The sequence below is a fragment of the Lycium barbarum genome, chromosome 5 (assembly GCF_019175385.1).
Source record: "Lycium barbarum isolate Lr01 chromosome 5, ASM1917538v2, whole genome shotgun sequence".
In the NCBI taxonomy this organism is placed as follows: domain Eukaryota; kingdom Viridiplantae; phylum Streptophyta; class Magnoliopsida; order Solanales; family Solanaceae; genus Lycium; species Lycium barbarum.
Genome location: NC_083341.1, coordinates 62,083,183 through 62,097,443, shown reverse-complemented (window position 1 = coordinate 62,097,443; position 14,261 = coordinate 62,083,183).

The following is a 14,261-nucleotide window of genomic DNA, read 5'->3' as shown; positions in this document are numbered from 1 at the left end:
AAATATCTGATTTCGGTCCACATTAGCTGTGTTCATCCCTTAAATTTATTCAATCAAGTAACACTCATATGTTAGTAAATACGCAAATCTATAGCAAACCACCGATTATCAGTTGCTTCTTCATAGTATATTCATATATTTCTTTTCTCTATCAATAGATTCAAGGCACAACCACATATCCTATACCTCACTCACAAATTTAATTGATTATCCAAATTCGGGGTAAACAGTTTGGCGCCCACCGTGGGGCTAGGATAATAGTGGTCTTTGATCTTGATCCCTATCTTACCCATAAAACCAAAAATATCTTCTGTTCGTCTCTGAAAAAATGGACCAAATGGCTGACAGTGGGCAATCTGGTCACGTCAACAACAACGAGATTGTGGCCGAAAATGAAGGCAGTGGGCCACGAGGATTACCAAACCCCGCTGACCCTAACCCCGTTAATTCGAGGGAGGGCCTCAACCGTCAAAACACCGTGGACCAGGAGAATGCCGCCCAGCCGGCCACTGACCCTTTAAATACATACAATTCGATTACTTTGTTCCGTACTCAGGGCCGGAAAGAACCGGATAACCCAAATGATAATGTTGACTTACGTTTAATCTTTGAAATGTTGCAGGAACAAAGAGCGGCGATTGCTGAACAGGGAATCGCAATAGCCCGGTTGCAAAACGGAGGGGATAAAATGACCTCGGAGGAGGCAAAGGGTGTTGCTGAACCCAGAAGAGATGAGGCACGGATGGTTGAGAGCGATGGGTCTGGAGCTGGGTCCTCCACCGAGGTTCTGAGAATGCTGGAAACTTTGGCAAAACAGGTAGACTCGACTGAGAAGAGGGTGGAAACATACAACTCTCGGGTAGACCAAATCCCGGGGGCTCCGCCTTTACTGAAAGGGTCGGATTCGAAGAGGTACATCCAAAGGCCTTTTCCTCCGAGTACAGCTCCAAAACTAATCCCGAAGAGGTTTAAAATGCCGGATATCCAGAAATATGACGGCACAACGGACCCACACGAACACATAACCTCATACACATGCGCTATAAAAGGCCATGATATGGAGGAAGACGAAATTGAATCGGTAGTGCTGAAAAAGTTCGGGGAAACTCTGTCAAAATGAGCATTGACATGGTACGACCATCTGCCCGAGCATTCGATCACTTCTTTCGAAATACTCGCCGATGCCTTCATCAAAGCTCACACCGGTGCCAAAAAGGTGCAGGCCCGTAAAGCCGACATTTTCCGTATAGCCCAAAGAGACGATGAGTTACTGCGTGAATTCGTCAACCGATTCCAAAGGGAACGGATGGAACTCCCCCCGGTTCCAGAAGAATGGGTTGCACAAGCTTTCACAAAGGGGCTCAATGTTCAGAGCTCAACGGCTTCGTTCAAATTAAAGGAAAGCTTGCTGGAGTACGAGGCTGTGACATGGGCTGATGTCCATAACCGATACAAGTCGAAGATTCGGGTGGAGGATGATCAATTCGAGCTTCCCCCGGGGCCAATAAATGTGAACAATAGTTTTGAGAGACCAAGGAAAGGTTACGAAACGAAGGCCGAATCGTCGAGGGAAAGGTATCAGCCATACTCCCATTCGGAGAAGCCAAACTTTAGGTCGGAGAAATCAAGGGTTAGCCCAAGCCATTTCTCCGGTCGGGGTAATAAATGGGTCGAGCACCCGTCGAACAGTCGGGGTCTCTCATTCAGGAGCGATTCTGGAAGCTCTGCCGGCAACAAGGATTTGCCAAAGATATCGGAGTACAACTTCAACGTCAGTACCTCGGGCCTCGTCTCGGCTATTGGCCGTGTCGCAGATGTAAGATGGCCAAGACCTCTAAGGTCGGATCCGGGCCAACGGGACCCGAGCATGGTGTGTGAGTACCATGGAACCCATGGTCACAGAATCGAGGATTGTCGCCAGCTAAGAGAGGAGGTAGCCTGGTTACTGAAGAATGGTCATCTCCGAGAATTGCTAAGTGAACGAGCCAAAAGTCACTACAAGGAAAGGGAGACTCATAAAAGGGCTGACCCAGTAAAACCCCAGCATATAATCAACATGATAGTTAGGGGTACCGATGCCCCTCGAGGGCCGGTGATGAAAAGGGCCAAGGTTTCTGTTGTTCGTGAAAAGCGCAGCCGGGATTATTTACCCGAGGGTTCTATCTCTTTCAGCAACGAGGATGCAGAAGGCATCATTCAACCACACAATGATGCATTGGTAATTTCTGTACTTATCTTTAAAACTCAGGTTAAACGTATTTTGATTGACCTAGGTAGCTCGGCCAACATCATCCGGTGAAGAGTGGTCGAACAGCTAGGGCTGCTCGATCAGATCGTACCGGTAGCCCGGGTACTCAGTGGGTTCAACATGGCGAGCGAAACCACAAAGGGGGAGATCTCGTTGCCGGTGAACATCGACGGCACTATACAGCAGACGGTGTTCTATGTAATCGAAGGGGACATGAAGTACAATGCATTGCTGGGTAGACTTTGGATACATAGCATGAGGGCCATGCCCTCAACATTACATCAGCTGCTGAAATTTCCGACCCCGGAGGGAATAAAAACCATCCGAGGTGAACAACCCGCTGCAAGGGAGATGTTCGCGGTCGAGGAGGCGACACCTCAGCCCGAAAAATCGGATCACAAGGAAGAAGATCCAACCGGAGGACCGAACACCAAATAGCAATCAAAGCACTCGGGATTGGATCCGGAGTATGAAGAGGATGATTTCGACGTACCCATATCATTCGTCATGCCGGATGCAACCAAGTCGACAGTAGAGGAGCTGGAGCAGATCATCTTGTTCGAATATCTACCAGATAGAAAGGTATACCTGGGCACGGGGTTAACCCCGGAGCTCAGGAACAAGTTAATTGAATTTCTTCGAGCTAACGCAGATTGCTTCGCCTGGTCCCATATAGATATGACAGGAATACCGCCGGAAGTAGCAACTCACAATCTCAGCGTAGACGGGAAGTTTCCCCCGGTGAAGCAGAAGAGAAGACCCATGGCGGAAGCAAAACATTCCTTCGTAAAAGACGAGGTAACAAATCTTTTAAAAATAGGTTCTATCCGGGAGGTAAAGTACCCGGACTGGCTAGCTAACGTGGTAGTGGTGCCCAAGAAAGGTAATAAATTTCGAATGTGTGTTGATTACAAGGATTTAAATAAAGCATGCCCGAAGGATTCATTTCCCTTGCCTCATATCGACAGAATGATCGATGCGACGGCCGGGCATGAGATGTTAAGTTTTCTCGATGCCTACTCCGGGTATAACCAGATTCGGATGCACCCGGAGGATCAAGAGAAAACATCTTTCATTACCCGATATGGGACTTACTGTTATAATGTCATGCCTTTTGGACTAAAAAATGCCAGTGCAACTTACCAACGCCTAGTTAATAGGATGTTCAAAGAACAAATAGGGAAAACAATAGAAGTTTACATTGACGACATGGTGGTCAAGTCCCTGGAAACAAAGGACCATTTAAAACATTTGCAGGAAACCTTCGATGTGCTCCGTAAGTATAACATGAAGCTCAACCCGAAAAAATGTTCCTTCGGAGTCCGGTCCGGTAAATTTTTGGGTTTCATGGTGTCACGCTGGGGGATCGAGATCAACATGGACAAGATCAAGGCTATCGAGGATATCGAGGTGGTGAATAACGTCAAAGGAGTACAAAGGCTCACCGGGAGGATAGCGGCGTTGAGTCTCTTCATTTCGAGGTCCTCGGACAAGAGTCATCGCTTCTTCTCCTTACTGAGGAAGAAGAACGACTTCGTTTGGACACCGGAGTGCCAAAGAGCTTTACAAGAATTAAAGAGATACCTATCCAGCCGGCCGCTGTTGCACACACCAAAGGCGGACGAGCAGCTCTTTCTCTTCCTTGCTGTCTCCGAGATAGCGGTAAGTGGCGTTTTGGTCCGAGAAGAATCAGGTACGCAATTCCCTATCTATTATGTAAGTAGAACTTTAGGGGATGCGGAGACCCGATATCCCCACTTGGAAAAATTGGCATTGGTAAGTGCTTCGAGGAAGCTCAAGCCCTACTTCCAATGCCATCCTATATGTGTAGTGACTACTTACCCCCTGAAAAACATTATGCATAAACCGAAATTATCGGGTAGGCTAACTAAATGGGCAGTAGAAATTAGGGGATATGATATCGAGTACAAACCCCGAACGGCCATCAAGTCCCAGATCTTGGCCGATTTTGTGGCAGATTTCACCCCGGCTATGGTCCCCAAGGTTGAGAAAGAACTTTTGCTAACCTCGAGGAAAGCCTCGGGTATTTGGTCGCTATTTACTGACGGGGCCTCGAACCTTAAAGGTTCCGGGCTACGAATCGTCCTTAAAACCCCGGCCGGGGATGCCATTCGACAATCCATTAGAACTGTTAAATTGACTAACAATGAAGCCGAGTATGAGGCTATGATTGCAGGTCTGGAATTATCCCGGAGTATGGGGGCCGAAATAATCGAGGCAAAGTACGATTCGCTCTTGGTCGTGAACCAGGTGAGCGGCGTCTTCGAGGTCAAGGACGAACGGATGCAAAGGTATCTTGAAAAGATCCAAGTGATACTACATCGGTTTATAGAATGGACCATGCAGCATATACCGAGGGAGCAGAACAGCGAAGTCGACGCATTGGCGAATTTGGGGTCTTCGGTCGAAGGAGAAGAAATCAACCCCGAGACTACGGTGCACTTGTTGAACACGGCGATAGAAAACGGACACGCCGAAATAAACAAAATGGGTTTAACTTGGGATTGGCGCAATAAGTACATCGACTACTTGCGTAATGGAAAGCTCCCGGATGACCCAAAAGAATCACAGTCATTAAGGACCAAAGCTGCGCGTTTCTGCTTGGTAGACGGCCAATTGTATCGACGATCTTTCTTCGGACCCCTGGCCAAGTGTTTGGGTCCAGGGGAAACGGAGTATGTGATGAGAGAGGTTCATGAAGGAACCTGCGACAATCACTCCGGTGCTGATGCTCTTGTCCGAAAGATTATCAGGGCCGGTTATTATTGGAACCGGATGGAAGAAGACTCAAAGAATTTTGTCCTGAAATGTGACGGGTGTGAGAGACATGCTCCGATGATTCATCAGCCAGGGGAGTTGCTGCATTCAGTGGTGTCGCCCTGGCCTTTCATGAAGTGAGGAATAGACATAGTCAGTCCATTACCATGGCACCAGGTAAAGCCCATTTTATTTTGTTTATGACTGATTATTTCTCCAAATGGGTTGAAGCGCGGGCCTTTGAAAAAATCAGAGAAAAGGAAGTCATTGACTTCATATGGGATCACATCATCTGTCGTTTCGGCATCCCTGCCGAGATAACTTGTGATAACGGACCCCAGTTCATGGGTGGCAAAGTCAACGATTTCCTCGAGGGGCTGAAGATCAAGAGAATTGTATCAGCTCCATATCACCCGTGTGCGAACGGACAGGCGGAATCCACGAACAAGACAATAATCCAAAATCTGAGGAAAAGACTCGAAGCATCAAAACATCATTGGAGGGAAATATTACCGGAGGTGTTGTGGGCTTACAGAACCACATCAAAATCAAGCACGGGAGAAACTCCTTTCTCGTTGGTGTACGGGGCTGAAGCCCTTATTCCCGTAGAAGTTGGTGAACCGACTCTCCGGTTCAGATATACGATCGAGGAGTCGAATGAGGAGGCCATGGCCGTAAAACTCGACCTCACGGATGAACTTCGCGAAAACGCGTTGGTCCGTATTGTAGCCCGGAAACAGAGAGTGGAAAGGTACTACAATCGGAGAGCCAATTTTCGTCATTTCCAAGTTGGGGACTTGGTGCTTCGAAAAGTTACCTTGAACACCAAGAATCCCAACGAAGGAAAACTGGGTCCGAACTGGGAAGGACCGTACAAGATAACCGAGACAACGGGCAAAGGATCGTACCAGTTGGAATCCATGGACGGGAAACGGTTGCGCAACAACTGGAACGTGGCTCATCCAAAAGATACTACTGCTGAGGTATGGACTCCGCATATTTTCAAATTAACCTCTTTCTTTTTGCAGAAAGTCAAGTACCAGCTGAAGAAAAGAATCTAGATCTGAAAACACGTGTTGCACTCTTTTCCTTAGTATGGTTTTGTCCCAAAATGGGTTTTCCGACAAGGTTTTTAATGAGGCAACAAGTACAACGTGTTACTCGACGAAGATAAAGGACAAACGTCCGGATACTCGGGGTCGCACTGTACGAATGGGGAATTGATAGCACTCAACCGATCTTGCAGCTCGGATAGGGGCTAGGGGACTATAATACCCACTTCAAAGTTTACCCCGGTTAGCAGAAATCGGGGAAGCTCAACAAGAAAAACCGGACCAAAAATACTAGGTTCCGATGTAAGGACCAAATGATCAGAATGAATCGTGTCCACGCAATATTTACTACGGCAAAACCAAGAGCCGGACCTTCTGCATTAGGTTCCGATGTAAGGACCAAACGATCAGAATGAATCGTGTCCATTTAGTATTTGCTACGACAAAGGCAGAAGGAAAAAAGTTCCTCATGTATATAAATACTTGCAGTGAAAAAATTATCGAAAGTTTGGATAACGATATTTCGGATGTCTTCCTGTTAAAGCACTTTACCCCGAGGATTACCGCCGTATTTCGGCACTACTTCATTCATATACCCAATACCGGGCATTACGGTCAAAATTCGACAAAGGCAGCTAGGTCATAGCGATTCGAGCGAAAATCGTTAACCCCACAAACGAGGACTCTTACATCAAAATTTAGCTAAGGCTGAGATTCAGGTGTTCGAAAAATACCGGCCCTAAAAAATAAAAATAGCCGAAAAATTCTGGCCCTAAAAATGCCCGTCGCGATTCGGAGACATCCGAATTCACAAAGCATAAGATAAGTCCCACGGGAAAAAACTCAGTAAATTTCTCGGACAAAATGTACCGGATGAAGTGAAAAGCCGATATTCAGGCATAGTCAGAAATAGTGACTCTTTAAAGCAGACCGGTAGTTCGGTCGGAAGTCGCAACAAACATTCAAACAAAGTAAAAGAATCAAGGAAAATACATGTTCTATTTATATGAAGAATTTTTACATCAGAGACTCCTACAAAGGCAAAAAAAAAAAAAAAAAAAAAAGCTAAGTACAGGCCCTAATCTATCCGGCATGGCTAGATCCGGAGTCTTCGGACACTGTCCGCTCAGAGTCGTCGGAGTCAGACCCGAGGGCACCCTTAGCCTCTTCCTCGACTCTTTTAGCCTCGAGAATCAGGGCCGGAAGATCTGTAAAGCCGTGCTCGGCTTGCTCGAGGGTGATCCTCCGAGACTTCCATTTCTCATATTCGGCAGCAATAGTAGCATGAGCCTCGGCGGCCTCCACGCTCTTCAGAGCCTCTTCCAAATTGGCCTCGGCCTGGGCTAACTTTGCCGCCAAAACATCCCGAGCCTCTCCGAGGACATTCTGCATTTAGATGGCTGACTCGAGCTCGGCCTTGAGAGTGTCATTAGCATCAACTGTCTCTTCGAGCTCGGTTCTTAGATCAACACATACCTGGCCCCTTTTCTCCGCCTTCTCCTCGAGCACCCTCATGCGTTCTTTGTTCCGGGCATTCTCGGATTCGAGCTGCCGATGCCTCTCGGCCATGCTCGTAACATCGGACTTGACAGAGTCCAGCTCCTCCCGGAGTTGAGCGACGGTGTTTTCAAACTCACCAAGCCTTGAGGATAAATTAGTATTGTCTCGGCTAAGGCCGATCTTGTCAGCTTCGAGACTCCGATTATATTCGGCCATCGCGGCCAGCTCACCCTTTAACTGACGATTTTAGGCCTTTGCTGCGTCGAGCTCGGGTCGGAGGTTGGAAAGAGTAATTGCTTGATTCAACTCATCCTCCTTCACCCGCAGAAGATGCAAAAATTTCTCGGTCTCTCGGCTTTGAGCATCCAGCTGGCCCTTGAGGTCGACCACCTCTTGCTGGGCACGGACGAAAGCCTCGTTGATGAGCACCACACTCTACAAATAAAGCAATTTAAAAACTTGAACAAACGAGACTAAAAATTCTCAGTGAAATTATGCAAGGATGGCTGATAAACTTACCCGGTTGCCCGCGTGCATACCCTCGTTAATGAGGCAATGCCAAGAGACCCCGTTCATCTTTCGCTTATCCGAGTCCGAGACAAGAGGCCTCAAATAGCCTGCTATGCCCACCGGGCGAGAAAGAAAGCTGCAATCCTCGGGAACGGTGATCGTAGCCGATCTTGTCCTCCTCGGCTCCACACTTGGGGCCGGAAAAATGCAAACCAAGCTATCCCTGGCACCAGATTCGGAGGTCCGGCTAGCCGCCCTCGTGGCCCGAGGGATCGGGAGATTTCCGAATCCAGCAGCTTCGCCGATAGCGGGAGGAGTGCTCGAGAACATGTCCTCAAACTCATCCGACCTTGAAGCCGGAGTTGGAGAACTTGGAACGGCCTCAGCTGCTTCAGCAAAAGAGGGGGTCTCTTCGTAGTCGCAACAGGCTCATAGTCAGGCAGCGGACCCACATCTATGGGGCCTTCGATCTCCGGGACCGACTCAGTTCTTTGACCCGCTTCGGCAGCTGCTGCCCTCCCGGATCTTCTTGTCCTTTGCAAGGGGGTTTCCTCGGAAGAAGCTTCACCTGAAATATCGACGAATTCAATCGACCTTAGAGGAGTCGGGTAAAGAATTTCTTCCGCACCTGTAGGTAATGCCGGAACCGAAGGTCTTTATCCGGTTGAAAGAAGGGGTGAAACGGTGATGCCACCCTCCGGAATGGCAGCCACGGAAGGGGCCATACTGATACTTCGAACGAGGAGCTCAGGATCTGCCTCATCCCTCAAAGTCCTAACAACGCTCCTCGCCCGTTTCTTTGGTTTCGGCCCTTTGTCCGAGGGCCTTTTTCTCTTGGCGGCGGCAGCAAAAATACGAGAGGCACCCGCCGAATCGAACTCGGGTGCCGACGTTGCTGGATCTGCTGCTGACTCCGGCCTTGGATCCTCCGAGCCCTTAGGTAAACCTGAAAATCAAAGATGTTACAGAAGGGTAGAAGATGCAATGAATACGGATATAAACCGGATATTACCATGGTTCTGGGCGACCCATCGGCCACGTGACAGGTGACCCCACGTCCGATTGTCGTGGACATGCTGGCTGAGTAGAGCAGCAACCCATTCGTTGAGATCCCGGACGACCGGAGGAATCCAACCCACGACTAACATAGATAAGGAGCAGTGGGAAGATAGATAAGCTGAAGATCAAACAAAACACAAGCAATTGTTAAAAAAGAATTCAAACTTACGATTATTATTCCACCTTTCCGGAAAAGGCATGTAGTTATCCGGGATAATGTCCGAGGTCCGTACCCGGACATATCGCTCCAACCAGACCCTGTCCCTATCTTCGTCCATTTTTGAGAAAAATGGATTCCGGCTACGCTTTGCGAGTTTTATTACGCCTCCCCGGAACAACCTCGGGGAATATAAACGGACCAAGTGGGCCAGCGTAAGCTCCTTCCTGGTGCTATTGGCCAGCAGCCGGAGGCAGGCCACGACCCTCCAAACGATCGGGCCAATCTGTGCCAGGTCACATTATAGGTCCGGCACATGTCCAAGATGACCGGATAAACTGGGAGGTCGAGCTTGAGGGTGAAGGGGTAAGTGTAAATGTATAAAAAACCTTCCCGATGGTCAGTGACTGATTCACTTGGCCCGGGGGAAAAAACTTGAACTGAACGGGTGTCCCACCCACAATCAGTCCGGACTAGATCAAGTTTATCCTCGGTAATGGATGAGGGATACCGCCTCACATCATACCCTATATCGGATACCGAAGAAGGCTTTTCGACCTCAAAATCTTTGTTGAAATTGGGTTTGGCCGGTATTATGTCCGAGGCAGTGGGCTCGAAGGTGCTTTTTGCCTTGGCTGGAGAAGTTGGCTCAGTTCCTTGAGAAGAAACCGAGAGGACATCATGGGAAGTAGTTTCAGTATTGGCAGACATTTGAAAATATGGGAAAAAAAAGTTTGGGAGAATGCAAAAAAGAAGTTAAAAAGTGAAGGTGACAGTAGAATAATTCAAAAATGGCAAAGAACGAAAGGAGGAAGTAGCAACACGCAAGAACGACGAGTGAGAAATTGGCAGTATCGTTCCTTTCTCACGTAGTGCAAACAACAAATCAACAACAAAAATAAGTTTTCAGATGATTATGAGTAAAAAGATGAAATGGGTAAGAGGCAAAAAACTTGAAATAGAGAGGTGAAGAGGTGAAGATGTAAAAATGTTGAAGTGAAGAGGTAAGAGACGTTTTATAGGCATGGGATCGGGCGGTTACAAGAGCCCAGCCAAGCGGGGAAGGCCACGTGTCCCATAATTAATGAGAATCGACTTGAAACGACGTGCGTTGCGGCGGTTGTCAGAGCTGACCATCCGGGATATTACACATGGCCGATGGCTGAGGGACGTGACGCAACTGTTCCCGCCAAAATGAAAAGATAATAACGGACGAATGGAGCCACCGGTTCCTTGATTCATTCACTTCCCGTTACTCCGATAAAACTTTGGTTCGGGAAGTTTGGGGACTATCAGTATACGGTAAAAATTGGGTATCCGCTGAGCCGGTAATACCGGTGACCAAGGGAAGAAAGAAACGAGGATTTGTACGAAGGCTTTCTTTTTTGACCGGAGGAGTGTTTTGACCAAAGAGAGGGAAGATCTTCAATTGGTCCAGTTTCTTCATAGCCGAGCTGATCGTGGCCGTTCCTCCGTTTGATCGTGGTCGTTCCTCCGTCTGGTTGTGGCTGTTGGTCCGTTTGGTCGTAGCCGTTGGTCCGGGAGATCCGTTACGCGATTGCCACGTATCGATAGCGTCCTGCCATGTTCAACTGTCAATCGTATGGGTGTCAGACCGTACGATCAACCTAATCCAACCTGCTCCACTTTAGAGTTTTTTTTTTCTTTATTTTTCAGACGCACATGTTGTATGAAGCCCATGGGGCAATGCTATAAATAGGGGCCATTGCCCTACTTTTAAATGGTTAACTTCCTCATATCAAGAACTCTTGTAATAGAAAAACTATATAAATCTCTCTCGCAAATATCTAATTTCGGTCCACATTAGCTGTGTTCATCTCTTAAATTTATTCAATCAAGTAACACTCATATGTTAGTAAACACGCAAATCTATAGCAAACCACCGATTATCAGTTGCTTCTTCATAGTATATTCATATATTTCTTTTCTCTATCAAATAGATTCAAGGCACAACCACATATCCTATACCTCACTCACAAATTTAATTGATTATCCAAATTCGGGGTAAACACCCATAACGCAAAAGAAACAGACGACGATTTTCAGGGATTATGAAACACAGAACGGTAAGGAAATATTTAATAGTCAAAACCTAATTAATTTCAAACTACTAAATTAGGAAAACAATTAAATAAATAATAATAATTTGAGTAAAATAGTAAATGACAATTTTGCCTATTGTAGAGTCTTTTAATGAAGGGCAAAAATTTCAATCAACATTTCTAAAGTCCTTCATGCTTTTAATATAGTATGGTTTGGTTAGTTTTTAAATGTAACTAAAGAAAAAGAGACAAAATTTTGAGCAAAGAAAAGATAAATATGAATCCTGGCCAAAGAAAGGTGTTAGATCACCATTCTTATGACATGACTGCCACTTTACTCCGTATCAATTTTTTCACATTTTGTTAAGTCATAATAAAACTAGTAAACTTATCCGTGCTTCGCGCGGTCAAATACAACATTAGTAAAAAACAATCTACCTTATGAAATATCTTATTTATCTAAAACTTCTTATAATTTACACAAAATATTAAATTACAATTATATTTAAATCAAGTCATACATATGAAAAGATGTCCCCTTCTCAACACTCTTTCCCGCATCACTATTTAGAGTAAACTTTTGATGAAACAAAATACAAACCAAAAAAAATAGAATAGAAGAATTGCTTCGCTCAACTTAAGATGACCGATTAGGACATAGGGTAAAAATTTACCCCCAGAGTATTACACTAAATCATACTTATAAACTTACACAGTGAAGTGCTCTTTATATTGTTAGTATTATAAAAACATATTAAGAGAATTGTAAAAGTTATAGACTCTAACGCTAGTACTTTGGTCTACTTGTAGTTTGGAAAAGGAAATACAAGAGAAGAAAAAAGGTCACATAATATTGGTAAGACACGATTGAGAGTTGTTAACATCAATTACTTGGAGAGAGGAATTAGGCCATTGCCCTACTTGGATTTGTTGTCTCTGTGAAACATTACTTTAGATGTGAGAATTCTCTACTCCGTTTACTTTGAAGAGATCAATCATAATGTTCATATAGCATGCTTTAATGTCGATCCTTCAATATTCATGCATAATAAACAGCTTATTATCACCAATAATATTGAAACACCAATAGAATCGGATAACAATTTGTCTTTTTGCAAAATTCTCTCGATCTACACAATATAATGGCTACAACAAATTGAACACTCCAGACTAAAAAGATTATACCATTATGCCACTACTACAAACAAAAACATAACACAAAAAATTACACCAGACATGTAGAGAAATAAAATGCTACTAATATGAATACAATCGCAACTGAGTTTACTTTTATGCGGTAAAAGAAAAATACAAATTAGGAAAAAAAAAGAGTATTAGAAGGCTATAAAAATATTTATCATGTACGCAGACCTTGAGAGTAACATCATTATTCTATCGTTATCTTCTCCATATTTTGTTGTTGCCTTTCATCTTTCTTTAAGGTAAAACTCAAGAAACATGAAATTCCACATGAAATTTTATCAGAGAAGAGTTAGGATTCTGAACATCAATTCAAGCAAATAGAAAAGCAAAGTTACTTTGAAATTTTAAATTTTACTAAAAGTAAACCAATTCAGTAGTAGGAGCGTTATTTATGCTTCAGCCGAGGGTCTTTCGGAAACAGCCGCCCTACCTTTCAAGGTGGGGGTTAGGTCTGCGTACACTCTACCCTCTCCAGACCCCACATAGTGGGATTATACTGGGCTTGTTGTTGTTGTTGTTGTTGAGCGTTATTTATGCTTCAAAAAGGCAACACATATATATTCATAGGAATCAGGATTAATAGATCAACCCCATGATTTAAACCACTGCAAATTTTGCAAGAACCAACAATAAGTTTAAGAACCCTATATCACTTACCAAAAAAAAAAAAAAGACAGAGACAAAACTTCCTCTGACTTTGCATGAGTGACGGTTAGCCAAACAATACTCCACCTGGGCAAAACTTTCTCATTGCATACAGGATCATATTATTATTTTCATGGCTTTTGGCTTCATAGTGGAAGGGTAATTAGAAATGGGGTAAAACATAGGGAGGGAAGACGAAGAGTGTGCCGTGGCCAAATAAAATTTATAGAGTTTTTATACTCATTCATTTATCATGAGTTAATGAAAATTAGAAGAGTTACAATAAGTCATTTTGGCAACGTATGAGCCTCTACCATTTTGGCTAATGAAGACCATGTTTTAATACCATTAACTGAGTATTAGTGGAGTAATTAAACCTTACTCCAATGAACGTACAATTGTTGGGAATGGAAGAAAAAAATCAAGTTTTTACAAAGAGGTACATAATTGACTAATTAACATAGCACATTTAACATAATTAAGAGAGTTAAATGAGTGACTTTGATTTGTTTTTAATATAGATAAAACATGGGGAAAATAGAAAAAATGCCAAAAAAAAGATAATTGGTGTTATTACGCCACAGAGAGGTGCCACATCATCTTGTCTTATAGGGGTGGGCATTCGGTTCTTTGGTTTGGTTTTTTCAAAGTTCGGTTTTTGAAAGTGGACACCGAACACCGCACCGAATTAGTTCGGTTCGATTTGGTTTTTTAAAATTTGATTCGGTTCTTTTCTAATTCGGTTTTTTTCAACATGGGCCTAAAATGGGCTAATTTCTGCTTGTAAAATTAGGAATGGGCGTTTTTATTAGTTAATAATTATTTTATCGAGCAAGGTCATTTTAATTTGGTGGCTCTGCGCAAATTGCAGAGTACTGATTATTGAATGCTTATTGATTGTTTCAAAATGAGATGCTTCATATATATGCTGAAGTCCTATAGATAAGTAAACATCATTACCAAAATATTGACTTGTATGTTAACTTCCAATACCACATTGTTTTGTTACCTAACTTAAAGCACATAAGAGGACATAGAAGTTGATA